Source organism: Phyllopteryx taeniolatus, chromosome 1, assembly GCF_024500385.1.
Source record: "Phyllopteryx taeniolatus isolate TA_2022b chromosome 1, UOR_Ptae_1.2, whole genome shotgun sequence".
Lineage (NCBI taxonomy): Eukaryota > Metazoa > Chordata > Actinopteri > Syngnathiformes > Syngnathidae > Phyllopteryx > Phyllopteryx taeniolatus.
The window spans coordinates 16,721,950-16,740,687 of NC_084502.1; positions in this window are offsets into that span (position 1 = coordinate 16,721,950).

Consider the following 18,738-nt stretch of genomic DNA (forward strand, 5'->3'; position numbering starts at 1 on the left):
AAAATGACAGGCCACGGGGAGAATGGATCTTTTCCACCCGTGTAAACATTTTTGAAATGCCAGAAACGGCAACGCAATTTTGGAGCTTGTGAATGAGCTCAGGGATGACTTGGAGTCAGTCAAAAGAATGCGTCGTGCTACTGTATATCACGTACTGTATGACTAAAAACTGTTCAACTGTGCAATCCCTCGCGTCGGCATGATTCATTTCAGCGCACTGTGGCAATAGGCGCTGGCCTCTCCTAGAGCACTTTTTCAGGTGTGCAGTCCCAAGTTGTAAACGCAGTGTTACAAATGATGTGCAGATACATCCAAATGTCACGGACTCAGGATGAGTTAAATCAAACAAAACATAGCTTTTACACAGTTGCTGGCTTCCCCAAGATTATCAGAGCAATAGACTCCACTCATGCAACTTATTCCCCCCTCCGACAAGGAGTTTACATGCTGCAATAGCATATCCATTGCTTGAATGTGCAAGCTGGGTGTGATTCAGTAGGGGTCATAACAAATGTTGTGGCAAAATATCCAGAGTGAGTTTGTCTCTTACACTAACATTTCCAATTATATTACTAAACTTTATTTTGCACTTCCCAAATTTTCCATGGTCAAAACTATCAGAGTTACCTAAAGCGCAAAAAAATATGGCTGTCTCCACCACTTTTACACCTGTTCCCAATCTCAGTAGATACTTCATAGATGCACTACAAAAAGCGACAACTGATTCTTGTTGCTCAGGTGTGTCAGAGAAAATCCAGGACTGATGTCACAAAAGATATATTTCAAACATATTATTTTTATGTAATCGGCCTGTGTTATTTAACTGTGACCTCAGCTCTCTGCAGACATTTTACTTTATTCCACGTTTTCTATTAAATATGCTCTGTGTCAGGTCATAAAGCAATGAGCAGAGTGAGTTTTAATGAGACCAGTTTTGCTAGAGTCATCACGGTTTATACGTCATGGATCTTTGAGTACGACCCAGACTCCGACATCCCCAAGGCCAAAGAAAGTTCAAGTCCCAAGTCAAAGTCACGTTGTTCACATTGTTCATTTGTGGGACATTGTCCACTGTGAGCCAGTGACTGGCCACAGAGCCAGACAGTCGACCAGTACAAGATCCTGCAGTGTTTGCTTCATACAGTGCACAAGAAGAGGTGAGAGTTGAGGACAACTTGTGGCTACTTCACCTGACAATGCCTGCTCACAATGCCCTGAGCATCTGACAGTTCCTGGCCGAGACGACGATCGCCATGCTGGAGCTACCGCCATCCTCAACTGACCTGACTCTGTGTGATTTTCTTTTTCCTCTTTTCCACGCTCAAAGTGTTGAACAAGGTGGCCCGTTTTGAAGACGTGGACCAGATGAAGATGGCCATGATGATGGAGCTGCGTAGGATCCAGGAATAATCCTTCCAGGAGTGCATGAAAGCGTGGCAAAAAGGCTGGGGAAGTGCATTAGACTGCAGGGGGATTACTTTTAAGGGGCAGACTTTTAGTTTGGATTTGAAATATATATTTTGTGACACCAGTCTTGGAACTTTTCTGACACCTTGTACAGTATATAAGCAACGTGAAAGAAGACCAGTAGTGAAAAACACTCTTTCTAAACATCCCAAAGCTACATGTTTACAGATATATTGATGCACTGTACTGTACAATGTACTGTATATTTTTGAATGTATGTTTGTGTGTTCCAGTGTGTGAGGAGGTTGGCTTTGTTTTCACTTAACTTCCATTTCCACCATTGTTTCACCCCTTTAGTAATAACTCCAAACTTTAGTTTTCATTCAGTTTAAGGTCTTTTTGATAGAATTAGTGGGTAGTTGGGGTGAATTTTATTCTCTTCCTTCCAGAAAACATTCAGACCCCATTCCTTCAACGCTTTTGGGCCTTTTTTGTTTGTTTCCCAACCAGAGACCCTGTATTAGAATCTGTTCTAGTGGGAAATGTCTTGTCTTTGTCTTGTTTCCGCTTGCTTTGGCCAGTTTTCATATGTCACTATGTGTCATTGATCAACAGCATGCAGTATGTCTCTACACTTTTCTAAATGAGACCCTCACTCATGTCACTCTTTGCATAACATGAATGCATGTCAAATGCAAAAAAAAAAAATAATAATAATAATAAAATCTCAAACAGCATTCCCTCTTGCAAGACCTGGTCACAATGTGATTTATTCAAGCTGGTGACATCGCAAAGGCAGGGCCTCGAAAAGCAAATGTGGCCCGCTAGTGGCAGGGTGGCACAGCCGCACCGCCATTGTGTTTGAACAACAATGAAGGGTCATTACTGTGGAGACGGTTATCAGCAACAAGGTCACAAGAACGGTTCCTGCTTTATTGTCAACCATTGGACTGGATTGTGTTCTGGAGCCAACACAGACTAAACATTATTATTATTATCAGGCAGCAAGAAGACACACCTGAGTCTTATCTGAGAGGAAATAGAGCCAACATACATAGATGCATCCTGCCTGCGTTTGTTAAAAGGGAAATGTTGTGTTCAAAGAAATAATGAATAAAATAGAATTCTATGCACATAAAATGAAACCCTTTTGCCGCTTTTATATGATCACTTTGTTTCCATGTCAGTAACACACATTTATTCATGATAAAGCCGTACACGGTTAATTTTGCTTTTAGAGTCCTGAATGTGTTTATGTGTGTATGTACTATATGTACTGCGTCAGGAGACAAATTCAGAATGAAAGCCGTTTGTTTGAAGGGGGCGAAGTGAAAGACAAATCTGAAACACACGGGAGGAAATCGCATTGAAAGCAGTGAGCAGTAAATTAATGGTCGCAGATGCCAAGATGTCTGGCATGTGCTTTTTTTGTCCCTCCTGCTCGCTCACTTTTGTTTTCTCAGAGAGCTCCCGCATTCCTAATGTTGGAAAATTATACAGCAACGACTTCCTTCTCTCGTGTCAAGTTCAGCGCCATCATGTCTTGGCTGGAAGAACCCATGAGGGCAAAAATATTCTCCCCTCCCTGGCTCAAGGGCTAAGTGTCGGCACCATGGTGTGATTGATTTTAACTCATGGTGGTAATAGTCTTTCAGATGACGGACTCAACAATGACACCATAAATTATTGATGTTACCTTGATGATGCAGGCCTGCTCCACCAAGGAGATAAAACAGGCCGATGTTTTTGCTGGTATCCCCCAAGGACTGTAGATTTGCTTATTAGAAAATGTTTAGGCTAACACAGTGTGCGTGTGTGTGTGTGTGTGTGTGTGTGTGTGTGTGTGTGTGTGTGCGTGTGTTGGCCTATGTCCAAGCACAAGCTCAACAAAGACAACCTTGCTCTTAATGGCACATATGTGGGAGATGGAGGTGCCCGATACATGAAAGCACTGTGATGATTACACTGATAGCAATTATCATTCAGGAGGCTGAAATGGCAGCTCTGACAAGCTCACAACCATGGGTGGCGGCCAATCAGACAATCGGCCTTTTTTTTAGTATTTCTTATCCTTGGCCCAACAACGGGTGATAAAAATGCTGTTTTATAAATAAAAGACAGAGAGGAAAACAGCAAGAAGGAAGGACAAAGGGGAGACATAAATTGATGTTATGTATTAATATATTCTTAATGTGTTGCTGTGGATTGGTGTGTGTGTGTGTGTGTGTGTGTGTGTGCGTGTGTGTGCGTAGCATGGGGGTGTATAGGGTCTCTTGAGCCGAGCTCTGGCAGCAGTATGATTGAGTGCAAGGGCCGACGTGATGGAGGGACAAAAACAACAAGGTAATTAAAGCTTAAAGCTTGCAGTTTACGCTTGGCCATCCATGACGGCATAAGGTGTCTTCCACCACTGCCGCCGCCCCTTGAGCAGCAGCACCCCAAATGGAAAATAAGTCAGGTAATTGTCATTGCGCACTGCATGTCATTATTTATTAAAAGGGTAATTCATCTTCATGGACACGGCAGAGGAGAGCAGGTAGGGCTGCTTTATTAGTCCTATAATCAAATGGGAGAGTTTATCAAATCAGGAGAAATGACAAACAAAATGATCTTTGTGCGTGTGTGTGTTGCAATGAAGGAGCGAATGCACCACATGGAGAGGAATCTTTGAGTCAAAGTTTTCTAAAGCATCAGCATTGCCCCCACCGCCCCCTTCCCCTTTTTTTTTTTTAATTCCTACAGTATTTTGTTCAAAGTGCGGCGGGTTGACTAGAGAGGCTGCCTCCCGTTGTTTCTGCTCGCGCGGTTACAAAGAGGCGCGTAAAAAGTTACAAGGTTGTCCCCCGTGGGGTTAGATTTCAAACAGCACCTGTCAAAGCAGATGGGGCATTTAAATAAGAGTCTTTAAGAGGTATTTGTTACAGCACGGCTCAGGAGTACCTGCTGTGCTCGTTGATGCTTCTCACGGCTGTCGTCACTCGTAGAATCTGTTTGCAGTGCTTTCGCAGATAAACATCATGAAAGTAAGAAGACAAAAAGTCGACTGAGGCCACAAATTGCACCCGGGATGGCTACATTTAGGGAACTGCTGAGGCGAGTGAGCCCAAGTCTTCGTATGAAGATGCAAATTTTTGCTTATGGCAGAAACATGAATAAAAACACAACAGAAGCATCGGAGTCTACAGACGTGATGCTTGCCTACAAGCTTATATTTCTACTGCATAAACTTGATACAATTGAAAAAGCTTGTCACAAACACCCCCTGCTCGGACAGAAACACCGCAGCGCTGCGGCGCCACTCAGGCCAAAAGCGCAGCATGAGCCCACACCTGGGAATTCAAACAAGGTCCGTGACTAAACATCAACCGGGACAGATGTGTACTCGAGAGAGAGGGAACATAAACACCTAAGAGCCTCATAAGTCGGGAGGTGGTCACAAGGAGATCCCGCAGACTGGCTGCACTGAGATGAATTTTTTAGGTTAATATTCACAATGACAACCTATCGCTCAGAGAATCTTAAAAGATAAATTACACACTGGGCACAACCATTGTAACAATTTGGGTGATCAGTCATTTGTATTGTACAGTGAAAGCTTGGTTCTCTGACACCTTGTTTCCGAGCAAAATGTTTGAATTATTGGCTGGGTTGACATACGTGGGTTTACAAACAGTGCTGGCATGGACACAGAAGGCTCAGTTGTGCTTTTTCTCGCACCGTGTAAACATCATTTGTTCTGTGTGTCACGCATTGCAGGTATCTTTTTTTGTGCTTTAAATTACCTCACAATATAGCTCCAAAGAAAGTAAAAACTGCTAGTGATACTGTTATTAGGAAGCGTAAACATATTACTGTTGAAAAAAGGGAGGGAATTATAGTAAAACATGAAAATGGTGTTTGTGTTTGTGTTTGTAATCTAGCTGCTTGGTTTGGTTTTGCAAACTCTATAATCCTTATTGGCGGCACGTGGACGACTGGTTAGAGCGTCTGCCTCACAGTTCTGAGGACCGGGGTTCATCCGCCTGTGTGGAGTTTGCATTTTCTGCCCGTGCCTGCGTGGGTTTTCTCCGGGCACTCCGGTTTCCTCCCACATCCCAAAAACATGCATGGTAGGTTATTTGAAGACCCTAAATTGCCCGTGGGTGTGAATGTGAGTGTGAATGATTGTTTGTTTCTATGTGCCCTGCGATTGGCTGGCAACCAGTTCAGGGTGTACCCCGCCTCCTGCCCGATGATAGCTGGGATTGGCTCCAGCACTCCCGCGACCCTTGTGAGGATAAGCGGCTCAGAAAATGGATGGATGGATGGATGGATATCATCTGTATTGTACGAGTTGGATGCAGCGTAGCGTAAATTGACTACCGTATTTTCCGGACTATAAGTCGCTCCGGAGTAAAAGTCGCACCAGCCAAAAAATGCATAACAGAAGGAAAAAACATATATAAGTCGCATTGGAGTATAAGTCGCTTTTTTGGGGGGAAATTTATTTGATAAAATCCAACACCAAGAACAGACATTTCATCTTGAAAGGCAATTTAAAATAAAAATAGAATACAGAACAACAGGCTGAATAGGTGTATGGTATGCGAACGTAACACATTAAGCTAATGTTACATGACGCATAAACAACAAACTGAGAACGTGTCTGGTATGTTAACGTAACATTTTAACAGTTATTCAGATAACTCAAGCATAAAGAACATGCTAACAAGTTTACCAAACCATCAGTGTCACTCCAAATCACTAAATCCAATGAAATCTTCATCCTCGGTGTCACTTCTAAACAACTCCGCCAACTCCGGAGGTAGACGATGCGCCGCTTCCTCTTCTACGTCACTTTCGTCAGACTCATTGTCAGTCGCAGGTACAGATACACAGGCCTAGAGCGCCCTCTTGCGGTTTTCAGTGTGAAAATAATGTGAAATTATATAATAATGCGTTAATAATTTCACACATAAATCGCTTCGGAGTATAAATCGCACCCCCGGCCAAACTATGAAAAAAACTGCGACTTATAGTCCAAAAGATACGGTAGTTATGCCTGGAGAGTGGGGCGTAAGGTTCAACATAATGCAACAGTCGACTCTCTATGACATCATCCTTGTGCAAAATTATTATTGGTGTGTCTATTTGAAAAACGGCTTAGTGACGATAGCGTGCATGTTACATAGTAGCTATCTATATAGCCTCTTTATTTCGAAAAGGCATTACTCAGTGATTTGCTTGTGAACACTGTTATTTCTTTATAAAGTGTGTTTTCACGTATTTCTATATTATACTGTATTTACACACAAATATAAAAAAAAGCGAAACAACTTCGTTCTGGGGCTGCAACAGATTACTGATAATTCTGCTTGCGTTCGCCAAACTTTCTGAGACGAACAGAGTCTCGGAATGAATTAAGTTCATTAAATGAGGTTTCACTGTATAGAAAAAAGATGTGATCCACAGAACTACTATTTAACTGTTGATTATTTTTAGGCAAATCGATGACAGGGGGATAGGGTGGGGGGTGGGGTAGGCTTTAGAGGTGATGGCTGACAGGCCTGGAGTTGCCAGTTTTGAGACTGATCTCCTCTCTTGAGATGACTTCCTTGTCACTTTGGCAGCTTTTCTCTTCCATCACGCTGCACTCCGCTCGTACCCAGGACCGCACCACTGGGGGACCAGAGGCATGCACTGGAGGTCAACGCGCACTGCTCCAGCCCCTCCCTCTCCCACCTAAAGCTAGACACTTTGTGACACTGACGCAAGACGTCTCAAATACTCTGGTGGCTTCAGCGAGTGTCATCACCAGCCGACATCCTCTTGTTCTTCATGCTAAACTTCATGCACACTGTCAGACGCTAAAGAAATGACAAAGACCTTCCTAACATTTCCTCTGCTGTCAGAAGAGATAATAAATAAAAATGACTGGTGTGTGTGTGTGCAAAGGGACATCAAGAGATGGACAAAGCGTTGATGAATGCACACTCCCTGAAGGCTTGTAAAAGCAAAAAGAGTTTAAGGCACAGCAAGGCCAGTGGACCACATAACAGGGAAAGCTGTCCGGAGTGGCTGCTGCTTGCTTTTGTGCGGCCACGAAATGTGGTGATTTTGCAACCAAATGGGGTTTGAGTGGGTAGATAGTCCAAGTACAGCCTCAGCAGACTGGCTGCGAATAACCCACCACACGCTGGTACCACTGAGGAATAACACGCACATGAATCAGAGAAGCCCTATCAGGAGTAAATAAAATTGTGTGCCTCAAGTCAAATGACCTTCATGTTGTGAAACTCAGAAAACTTCTGAATTCAAACCGCCATTGTGCATGAAATTGCGTGAGGTGTACCCCAGGGGACCTTATTCAGAGAGCATCATATGTGTGAAAAAGCATGAGAAGAGAAGCCGAAGCAGCAAGACTCAAGCATTGTCATACATGTGGTCATGTATTATCAAAGTTAAGGTAGCATTTTGTTGTGTTGTGAAGTTGTTACATGGGTTACTTTCTTGACAATTAATAATGGTAAAAATTGAGATGAGTGTGGTGGTTCATCAAGTAAAACATTATTCATCAACATTGGCTTCCGGTTAGTTCAAGAAATTATTTTAAGATTTTACAGATTGGGTTACTTTTAAACCATGTATGGGTCTGTCTCAGAGCTACTGTATATACTGTAATTTCTCATGTATAATGCGCACCCATGTATAATACGCACCCCCAAAGTTGACCTCAAAATTCTGGAAAACCCTTCTACGTATGTATAATGCATGTTCAAAATGCATGATTTTGCTTCTACCCATATGAACAAAACATGAAGTATTATCTGTATTTTATTAGTTTTTTTCAAAGAATTATTCTGAAGTTAAGCACTTTATTTGAACACGTAATACTTTATTTTTATTTACTTGCTCTTATTTTGAAATTCACAGCTGTACTTTTATTTAGTAAATGAGAAAACGCACAGTTGTGCTCATGTTTGATTACCCAGGCAGAATTTGTAAGATGGGTACAATTTTTTAAAGATAACACGAAGGGCCAGGCAAAACACATTTAATTTTATTTTAATGGGATTCAAATTAAACTGCATTTCAGAAAAGCGTTATCATTAAACAAAAACATAACCATAAAGAAATTAATGATGATTGTTGTTCAGTCATCAGTCGTATTTAAAAAAAACAACAATATTTCACAAATTCTGCCAGCGTATGTAAACTTATGAGTACAACTCTACATATATGCAGTCATATGTAGCCCTGTCATATTGGAATGAGAGTGTTGGCTTCACCTTTTTCATAACCTCTAGGTGGCAATGGCATATTAGAATGAAAGTGTACACCTTTCTCATAACCTCTAGGTGGCGGTGGCATATTGGAATTAAAGTGCACAGCTTTTTCATAACCACTAGATAGTGGCATACATTTATAAAATGTGAACGTTTTTTGCCCTCTACCTATGTACAATGCGCACTATTGACTTTTGACAATTTTGGGGGCGGGGGGGATGCGAGAGAACGAGAAATTACGGTAACTGAACTTTTAACCCTGTATGAGCCAGCCTGCAGCCTCAGGTGAGAGCCTTCTGATTGTTCCAAAATTGAGGCTTAAAACTAAAGGGAATAGAGCAAACTCATCAGGGGGCCTCCAGACCTCCAGTTTAGAACACCCTGGCCATGAGCAAAGACACGCAATACAGGTGAGATCTTTTATTCTTAAAACTCACTTTTACAGACTTTATTTATTTCTGATAATTTTTTTTTCTTTTTAAACAAACCTACATCAGTCTTCCTGGTCTCAGTTGGGTCTGTTGGATTCTTGCATTGCCTGGGTTCCTCAATGGGTTTTATATACTGGATCATACGACAGTTGGTATCTACTGTATGTCTGTTTGGGTATTTACGTGATTGTGTCTTATTTTGTTGCTTGCATGTTTTTGTCCCATCAAAGCACTGTAACGTCTTTTTTAAAAGTCCTATTAAAAATTATTATTATTATTAATAATAACAATAATAATGAGATTAGGTAAAGCATAAAATTGTCAGGAAGCAGTGACAGAGAATGCCCTTGCTTACTTTGTGAGTGAATGACAATTGGTCCTTAGTCGAAAGCTAACGCTTGGCTCTTGGCGGATCGCTGCATGCCAGGGACGCTACCTTCGCTGTCATTCAGCCCCATCTCGTGCACTAATCTTCTTGGTACAATGAAAGAGATTAACGGCTTTGCAACACTATCCCTGCCTAAATGTCATTATCGCAACGCGTCGCGCCGGCCAGCCATCTCAGCCAGTGCCCGCTTATCTACTCCTTTGTGGGAAGTTGAAGGCAAATGTCCCCTGACATTCGCAGCGCCCTCGCCCAGCCTCTTTTTAAACTGAGAGTTCGCGCTGGAGTTTCCAGCGCAAACATTTTTTGTGAAAGTAGCACAGCAATGGAAAAACTGATCTGATGGACTGAATAGGTATGTTGGAGGGACACTTTAGAGTATTTTTTGTGTGTAAATTTCATCTTTTGGTATTTTAAGGCTATGTCCACATGTACACAGGTATTAACAAAATATAGATTTTTTGCTTTTCTCCTGGGTTAAAAAAATTTTCAGTCCACATAAGCACATGCCACAGCAGAACTATGATGACACTTAAACCTATAAGAAGCCTCAAGAAACAAATTACGCAAGAAGATTGACAAGAAAAAAATGAATTATATAGGTAAATGTAACATTTTGCTTTCTCCTGTAGTCAAATAATTTTACATACATATTATGTCCTCCAAGCATGTAAGAAGTTAACACAGTACAATGTGTATTTATTTTATGTGGCCAAAGGAAACAAGAATTTAGATTTTATAATATTCATGCTGTATATTACATTGTTTTAGAGTCCCTCTCTGCTATGAGGTGATTATGTGGCTTTTACCAATTTAATATATACACATAGATGAATTAACTATAAACAATGATCCTCAACTAACACAGATTCATTCTAAGGATGGATCATTTCTTGCATCTCCGTCTGGACCTTTAATGACAACGATCCCACCAGGAGACCGACATGATCCCACAACTCTACTCACGTCTTCACATCACTCTTTGTTTACTCTCATTGAGCTTCTGCCTCCATCTGCATACACCCGGCCGCCTCCTCATTACCTCTCTACCTGATGGGGGGCCCCCACTCCTCCTGACCCCCCTCTCCGTTGTTTTATTTATTTATTTATTCCCTGCTTTGCGGGTTAGCACGTTTAATATCGCTGCTGAAACATGATTATTACCTCTTAATGCCAAAATTACGGGGGCATTCTTTTTGTCATCCTCGCCTTTGTGTTTCCCCCGTAGCACCCCGTGGCAGGAACATCTTTATCTCCCCATGTGCTCGCAGTTTTAAAACCTTTACCCCCGCTGTTTGAAAAATATTTCTCATTTTCCTCCCCCATGGCGTGAAGAAATCCCCATAGGCAAACCATTAGTGATCTTTCTGCCTTTCCCAAACACTTATTACTATCAGCCGCACTCCTTGAGCTGCCTCATTGGCTTTTGGTAAATTATGCAAATAAGGTGATGTAGGAACATATAGTTTTTTTATGCAACTGCGCAAGTTTGCACAGCCTTTCACCGAGCAGCCGTGGCGCCATTAACGTGACGGAGCACGTCAGCAAGATTTATGCATCAGTGACAAATTATAATGCTTTCCTGCTAATTTCCCTGCCATTTCTTCTAGTTCATCTCTGCACAGGTTCACTTATGTGTTTGCCTTTTGGGGAGACCTTGGCTTGCGAGTTTCACTGTATTTTTTTCTTGCCTGCACATCAATCTCACATTTGCAGAAGCACGAGGAGGCAAGCCAAGCGAGTCACTCGGATGTTGGTTGTCATTATGAAAGAAGTTTCACTTTAAGAGAGTGCGGCGAGAAGGAGAAAGAAGGAACAGGCCAAACTTTGGTTTCTTGTGCGCGGCGTCAAACATCAATAAGTGATTATGTATACTACGAGTCTTGACTCTTGGAGGGTCAAAGCTCAAGTGCTGTTTCAAGCTACAGAAGTGACACAATTACGTTTTGATCTCTCAGTTAACTCTTGAAAAGCCTGAGTGACTTCACAACATGCGCAGGAACACAGCGAGAACAGACGTTGGCAGCATCCCACTTCACATGCTATAATTGCTTTTCATTTATTTTAGCTGAAAAGATGGCATGTTTCAATGAACAGATTAGACACTGCAAGTACATACAAATGACAAATCCCTCTTAACCCTAGGATACTCTTATATTACGCCCCCCACTACAAATACACCTCAGCCCATCATACATTAGGCTCTACCAATGTTATTAAACATAACTTTGCAGATTTACTTCTTTCAAAAGGTGCCATTTAACCAGGCAGCAGGCAGGAAGGAGGCCGCGCTGGGAGGCGAATTACAGGTTGCCAACATTCCATCTCTGCGGAGAAGTGACAGGGCCGTCATTTTGCTGGCGGTGCCACCTCCCGTGTTGTTGTGACAACCGGTCATTACGCATCCCTGAGATGCTCTCAGCTGCAGGTTTCAGACCAGATGCAAATGGGCACAAATGGTCTCCGACCGCGACCAAGCTAATAATGTCCTTTTCATCAGCTTTGCATCCATTTTGCTTTTTTTTTTTTTTCATTATTCCTTATATATGTAAGAAACACACACACACACACAAACACACGTTCCCTTCGTTTTCCACTCCTACACTGAGCAGAGTTTGTGCATGCAGAAAGTAATCTTTAAACCAGGAGATGATTCCTTCTTACTGTTGTGGATGGAACCTGTTAAATATAAGACCTTGTTACCGCCAAATGTTTACTGTTTAATGTTATCTTTTCTGATTGCCAAAAGGATTTTGTTTGTCAAAACAAATGTAAACAATCCTGGTCTTTGGTGATTGTGTGTAATCGTGGGACACATCAGACATTTTGGCACTGATTCCGTATTGATTAAGTGTTCAGGACATACAGAAGAAGGATTCAAAATGCCGATACCCTCTGTCACAGTAACAAATAACACTATATGTGTGTATATATACATTATATATATATTAAATAGATTATATAAAATTAAAAAGACAAAATGGCTATTTGCAATAGTTCTCTCTTGTGTTGCTAATTTAGAGGTGAAGTGCAATACTGTAAATTAGCAGCATGTCTGCAGTTGATCACAGACAGATGTGCAAAATCTACAAGAATTTTTTTTTTTTTTAACAAATATATTACCGGTTATGAGTATCAGCCACAACAGAGCAGAAAATTGTCAGTTTGGAATCTGCTGAGAAGTAGTTGTAGTGTCATATCAGTAGTTTTCATTCAAACTCAAAATGCTATTGTTATTGAAGGAATGCCTGCATTAATAGAACAAAATGACAAGTGCACCAAGCTAAGGCACACAGGGATCATTTTTAGTTGCTGTGTACAGCGACTTTTTCAAAAAACAAGCTTTAATTTTAGAATACGGCACGGTGGGCGACTGGTTAGAGCGTCTGCCTCACAGTTCTGAGTTCTGAGGGTTTCTCCGGGGACTGCGGTTTCCTCCCACATCCCAAAAACATGCATGGTAGGTTAATTGACAACTCTAAATTGCCCGTAGGTGTGAATGTGAGTGCAAATGGTTGTTTGTTTATATGTGCCCTGCGATTGGCTGGCAACCAGTTCAGGGTGTACCACGCCTCCTGTCCGATGATAGCTGGGATAGGCTCCAGCACGTCCACGAACCCTAGTGAGGAGAAGCGGCTCAGAAAATGGATGGATGGATGGAGGAATTCATATGATGTGATAAGGGAAAATTTTTTTTAGATTTCAGCCATCAAACCATTTTGCATCACCCGTCACACAAATTCCTCATATTATATCAAACATGATCCAAAAAGTAAAAAGGACAGTGCAGGACGGGTCTCCCTCCTCAAGGTTCTTAAGTCTCAGTCAGCCCACCACGAGAGGCGTGGAATTAAAGAGCACTGAATTATCTTGGTCCAAGCAGGGATGCGCAAGACCCTTTGAAAGGAAAATCCCCGGGAAGAAACAATCTTCCAACAAGGATAATAGCATTGACAGAATCATCTCACTAGTCGTGGTGAAGAAGTCCGAGTTTTTTCTTAGCACTGAACAAGCCGCATGTCCATAAATTATAGCTTCAATTGGATAATTGGATCACTTGCTAGAAGATTAATTGCTGCAGTTTTTGCTTCATGTGGACGAAAGCTGGCAAAGATCTGCTTTTTATTTGTGACTGTTTACTCCCAAAGCAGCAAAGATGAGAACAAGTGAGATGTTATAGTTATTTGTTTAAAAGAATAAAACGATAAAACGGTGAGAATGGACAACTCACGCCATTTCAATGTCCTTGAGAACACAAGGATAGGTTACTGTAAAGGAAAATAGAGAGAAAATAGGATTTGGGATGTCTAGGCCAAATGTATGCTTCCCAGTTGTGTGATAAAGTGCTCCATAATCTAGAAATAGAGTTTCCCTTAAAACACAGCGTTTGAAGACAGAGGATGTAGAGGGGAGAAAAAGCAGAGCTCAAAGCAGGCCTCATAATCTAATAAATTGATTTGCAATATCCTCTGAAACTGTGAACTGATAACCGTAGCTTCTCATGTCGCCCCGCCTCGTCTACAGCTCAGCTTAATGCGCTTGCTGCGAAGAGAAGACAAAGGGATGGCCCGCTAGTTTTGCAAAGTATTGCACTGGCGCTTATTTGGGCCGTGCCACTGGTCACCTAAGGATTAAGAACTGCAGCACTCCTAATCCCGCTCTCTCTGTAACCCAGCACTGCTATTCTTCGACCAAAAAGCTCGAATACACCCGAGATGCGGCATTAAACATGGCCAGCAAATAAAGATTATCCTTGGATATGAAGTCCCATGTTCTTGAGATTGCTGGACAGCTGACACCAAATAGACAATAGGGGGTGACTCGGGGTCTGCAGGCACGATTGTCTGTATTTGCCGATTGCGGTACAACATAAAATAAAATGCGCCGACTTCACAGGGCCCCAACATGTGAAAGACAAATAGAGTTAATCTGAGGCTCCGTGGGGGCTCCCTTTTTAAACACTGTATATCTAGCGGGAAAGGTTTACCACCCATGATTCCGCCAGTCAGTTGTGGAAGATGCCACCCTACTGAACCCTGTCGCCAAACACATCCCCAAGCACAAAAAAGAGAGAAAAAACAAAATGTGATTCGCAACCAAATCCTCTCACATCCTCAGAGTGTGGCGACATCTCCTCTTTGGAGGAGCTGAATAGATCTCCCTGAGGTTTTGTTCTTCTAATGGCTTATTCATCGCTGCCTAGTACATTATCAGTTGCTTTGTTCGGTGTACCTGAGACTCCTGTGAGGGATTAGCGCGCAGCTGGCCGAATGTCAAACGCGGTGACAAGATGAGACTAAGACGTGGAGAAAGACGGCAGCTCAGGGTTTGGCACCGCTGCTTGGACCACACAGACCACCGGGGACCCTGGCAATAGAAACACACTCCTCTGCATGTATTTAAGAAATGTCACTTGACATTGGGAGAGGCTTTAGCTGTGTCCCGCCTCATTGGAGGAAAGAGGACTTGCTCAGGATTTGGGCAGTTGACGGAGCCTATCTCCACACTAGCAGGGCGCGTTGGGAATTTAATGGCTGTTTGCCTGCTGTGGTGCTTTTCCTCTGCCACAGCCCCACTTGGGCTACATTCGCTGCTTTGATGTTGCTCGCAAAGAAAAGTAAAGAGAGAAATACAATATACTGTACAAATAAACTTTTGACTGCTAGTGTGTGTGTGTGTGTGTGTATGTGTGTGTGTGTATATATGTGTATATATGACCCTTGTGAGGATAAAGCAGTACAGAATATGGATGGATATATATATATATATATATATATATATATATATATATATATGAGTGTGCAAATATGTGTATACAGTAAATGCACACACACACACACACACACACACACATATACTGTGTATATACATATATGTACACTCACATATATATATATATATATATATATATATATATATATATATATATAAACCTCTGTCTGGTCTGTGCGCAGTGAGTGATTTCAGTAATTACTGCCTGGGATGCAGATTTGATTGATTAAAAGGGTAGCGGAACTCACTTGTGATTGGTCATTACAGTTCATCACTACCGTAAAGCCTATAATATGCTGCACCAGTTAAAATAAAAGCACCCCCTATTTCTTGAATCATAACCTTTCTGTTTTGGCTATGGTGTGGTTTGGGTGCGGCCCACAACTTAGTAACCTCTGTTTTAAACACTGTCACCACAATCGAGCAAACAATCGTTTATTTTTGAATGCTTTTATGCTCTTTTATTTATATGTACAAACCCAATTCCAATGAAGTTGGGACGTTGTGTTAAACATAAATAAAAACAGAATACAATGATTTCCAAATCATGTTCAACCTATATTTAATTGAATACACTACAAAGACAAGATATTTAATGTTCAAACTGATAAACGTAATTGTTTTTAGCAAATAATCATTAACTTAGAATTTTATGTCTGCAACATGTTCCCAAAAAGCTGGGACAGGGTCATGTTTACTACTGTGTTACATCACCTTTTCTTTTAACAACATTCAATAAACGTTTGGGAACTGAGGACACTAATTGTTGAAGCTTTGTAGGTGGAATTCTTTCCCATTCTTGCTTCATGTACAGCTTCAGCTGTTCAACGGTCTGGGTTCTCCGTTGTCGTATTTTACGCTTCATAATGCACCACACATTTTCAATAGGAGACAGGTCTGGACTGCAGGCAGGCCAGTCAAGTACCCGCACTCTTTTACTAGGAAGCCACGCTGTTGTAACACGTGCAGAATGTGGTTTGGCATTGTCTTGCTGAAATAAGCAGGGGCGTCCATGAAAAAGACGTTGCTTGGATGGCAGCATATGCTTCTCCAAAACCTGTATGTACCTTTCAGCATTAATGGTGCCTTCACAGATATGTAAGTTACCCATGCCATTGGCACTCACACAACCCCATACCATCACAGATGCTGGCTTTTGAACTTTGTGTCCATAACAGTCCGGATGGTTCGTTTCCTCTATGGCCCGGAGGACACGATGTCCACAATTTCCAAAAACAATTTGAAATGTGGACTCGTCGGACCACAGAAAACTTTGCCACTTTGCATCAGTTCATCTTGAGCTCGGGCCCAGAGAAGCCGGCGCCGTTTATGGGTGTTGTTGATAAATGGCTTTTGCTTTGGATAGTAGAGTTTCAAGTTGCACTTATGGATGTAGTGCCGAACTGTATTTACTGACATTGGTTTTCTGAAGTGTTCCTGAGCCCATGTGGTGATATGCTTTACACATTGATGTCGGTTTTTGATGCAGTGCCGCCTGAGGGATCGAAGGTCACGGGCATTCAATGTTGGTTTTTGGCCTTGCCGCTTACATGCAGTGATTTCTCCAGATTCTCTGAACTTTTTAATATTATGGACCGTAGATGATGAAATCCCTAAATTCCTTGCAATTGTACGTTGAGGAACATTGTCCTTAAACTGTTCAACTATTTTCTCACACACTTGTTCACAAAGAGGTGAACCTCACCCCATCTTTGCTTGTGAATGACTGAGCAATTCAGGGAAACACCCACCTGTTCCCAATTAGCCTGTTCACCTGTGGGATGTTCCAAACAGGTGTTTAATGAGCATTCCTCCACTTTGTCAGTCTTTTTTGCCACCTTTCCCAGCTTTTTTGGAACATGTTGCAGCTATAAAATTCTAAGTTAATGATTATTTGCTAAAAACAATAAAGTTTATCAGTTTGAACATTAAATATCTTGTTTTTGTAGTATATCCATCCATCCATTTTCTGAGGCGCTTATGCTCACACGGGTCACCGGAGTGCCCGGAGAAAACCCACGTGCCACCTCTTTGTAGTGTATTCAATTAAATATAGGTTGAACAAGATTTGCAAATCTTTAACAAAGTCCCAACTTCATTGGAATTGGGGTTGTATAAAGTTCAGTTGAGTAGTCAAATTTGACACCACTACTAAAATGGATTTTTAGATTTACCAGTGTATAATATCACGGAAAATGGCGGTACTTGTGGAAATCTTGTACCTGTCATAAATGTCTGTATTTTTTATGGTGCAGTGGTAACTGTGTTCAAGAGGGCGCTTGAAACAGTTCAGAGTACTGTCTGTGTTCCAATCACATTTGCACAGGTTTTCGAAGAAATAAGCACCTGTTGGTATATGAAGGGTCATGGGAGAATCTTGAAAGAGCTAATTATCAGCTGTTATGTATTCATTTCTTAGATAAAATAGAACATTGCACTTTTTGAAAGTAGATGTTTTTAATCCATATATTAGTGGTGCAAAACATACAAAAAAACTTGCCCTTTTCTCTGAAACATTGATTAAGGATTAAACATCCATGTGTTAATGTCAGAAAGATATTCTTGACCTGGGTCACAATTGACTCAGAACATATTATTTGTACATGGAAAATTAATATTTTGTAAGAGTTCGGGTGACACCCATCTATAGGAGAGCCAAAATATTAGACCTCAGCACAATGCAGTTCTGCCCTACGCCACCGCACACTACAACTACAATAATATTTTAAAACGAATGTATTCATTCATATTCATATTTTAAAATTAATCGAACTATGTCGATAAAATCTGAGCATGCCTAATTTTTGTCAAGACTGTTGACACAGCTCAAATAGATTGTGTACATTGTGTTGTGGACGTTGTTGTCACATGGCTGTAGACTTGGATGTGGTGGAGGCGGGGCTGCGAGGTGTGTTAATATGGCCGCAGGGCCCCAACATGTGCATGGCCTCAGAGAGCATCCAGCCTGCTGGAGCCGCCAGCAGCTGCGGCCGCCTCTGTGCGGCCCACAGCCATTTGTGCATGATTTCGCCTTCTTTTTTTCTCTCTCCTTGTTGTTCTTGCAGCACCGAGTTTGTCTTTCTTCGCAAGACGCTGAATGTTCCGAGTGTGTGTTTGTGTGTGTTTTGTCAGTGAAAATAACCACACAGCGCTTTGCAAAGGCGATGCGGTTCTATCTCAGCCCACCGCAGACTGAAGGGAGAATCTAAAATAGTCACAAACCTGCGTACTTGCAGAGGACAGTTGGGGTGTGTCAAAGCCTAACGCACCACTAATATAACGTTTGACTGCCAAACAATGCAAAGCCTGCACACAAACACAAAAACACACACATACAGAGGAAATATAGAGTCTCATCTAGCCATCATCCACACTGTTATTCCACCTTTACACACTCACACAAACACACTCACACTCACTGAACTGCAAAGGCTATAATTACAACAATCAGCCATGTTGACTTCACAACACCGACAAC